The sequence below is a fragment of the Octopus bimaculoides genome, chromosome 2 (assembly GCF_046866305.1).
Source record: "Octopus bimaculoides isolate indiv1 chromosome 2, ASM4686630v1, whole genome shotgun sequence".
NCBI classification, from domain to species: Eukaryota; Metazoa; Mollusca; class Cephalopoda; order Octopoda; family Octopodidae; genus Octopus; species Octopus bimaculoides.
In genome coordinates this window covers 109,257,049-109,258,597 of record NC_142929.1, presented here as the reverse complement: position 1 = coordinate 109,258,597, position 1,549 = coordinate 109,257,049, and the positions used below count along the sequence as shown (strand labels likewise).

At 35.6% G+C, this 1,549-nt stretch overlaps 1 non-coding gene across 1 annotated transcript; it reads right to left on the bottom strand.

The window, feature by feature from the left end:
- Positions 1 to 335: 335 nt before the first annotated feature.
- Positions 336 to 408, bottom strand: Trnar-acg (transfer RNA arginine (anticodon ACG)). Its single transcript has one exon. It is a non-coding gene; the product is annotated as a tRNA-Arg (tRNA).
- Between the last annotated feature and the right edge of the window lie 1,141 nt (positions 409 to 1,549).

The window sequence follows — 1,549 nt, the reverse complement described above, 5'->3', positions numbered from 1 at the left end:
TCTAATACAGACACTAGGCCAGCAATGTGAAGAAATAGGTCGGTGTATTAAATCGACCTCAATACCTCACAGCAGATTATAAAGCATTGTTGACTTTGGTGGAATTTGAACACAAAGCGTAAAGCGCCTGAACAAATAATATTACAAGAAATATTGTCGGATGATTTGACAATAACCGCCCTATTTGTACTCAAAACATAAACGGACCTAATTAACTAAAAACGTTTCGACAAGTATTCTATGAATCCTTCTATCAACGACAGCGAAGACGAATTAAAATAGAACAAAATCATAACATTAATGACACTGAAATAACCAAATCTAAAAAAAAAATTCGAGCTTGCCAGGATTCGAACCTGGAATCTTCTGATCCGTAGTCAGACGCGTTATCCATTGCGCCACAAGCCCACTGACAGAAAATGCGGTCTTCTTTAAGTACTTTATTAACGACTGCTCTTGTGACTATGATATCGTTGAATTTATGCAAGCGTTGATTGTTGTTTATCTGAAGCTTACATATGTTAGAAGTTACTAAGACTATTTGTTTCTCCTGAAGAGTGTACTTTTTTCTTTGTTGATTTCAATCGCAAAAAATAACTTCAAACTAGAGATATATACCGTTAATGAAACCAGCATCGTGGGACCCTACCTAGGATGCATTTGTTTCAAGTATTTAGTGAAGAGGAAACGTGGCTAAAGGCAAACGAAGAAGCAATGTTAATTGAAATAAACCAGCTTGCCAACTTAGCTGTCACAGAACGCCACTTTTCTTATGAAGAAAGTAACTCGCTTGAAAAGAATTAGTTTGTGTTTACGCATGCGTATACGTAAAAATTAAACACGAGCCCCCAACATCATATTTTCTCTTTCATCTGGCACCACTCCTCCCGAAACAACTGGTATTTATAGCAACAACTAGTAATCTATGACTATTCTGTAAAGACGGAAGTCGAATGATGGCATATACACCCACCAGTATAAATAAAATAAACTATTTTTTAAACCCTAAAATTATTATAAAGGAACACAAACTTCGATGTAGTTAATCATAAAACAAGTCACATCAGCCGTTATACCAAAGAAGTAACCAGTTGGATGTATTTCTAGAAAGAATAACTATTTCATTGTTTTTTTCTTTCTTTTTCGTTTTTGTTTCTTCTTTCTCATTCTTGATACGGAAATATGAGCCGACTGGTTGGTATTTTTAGAAAAAACTCTTGCCTTCCTGTCAATAGATATCAGCGATAAGAAGAAAAAAATCTAATGAAAAGAAATAAAGGGGTGTGGAGAGCCAAGAAAGATACAAGTGAGACAAGTTCTCTACACACGGTTTTCAAGCAGGCAAACAGAAAATTTCGTTCCCTGTGACTCGTTTTTACAGTTATGTCACCGAATGACCTCGAAGAATGTCTGTCTGACTGGCGAGCTCACTAACGCTCTTTTATTCTATTTTTCTCTCCAACCCCACCCCTATCTGTCTCTTTTTTTTTCTCTTTCTTATTCTAAATCGTTCATAAAATAGTCGCACAACTAAAATGATAACTAAAAC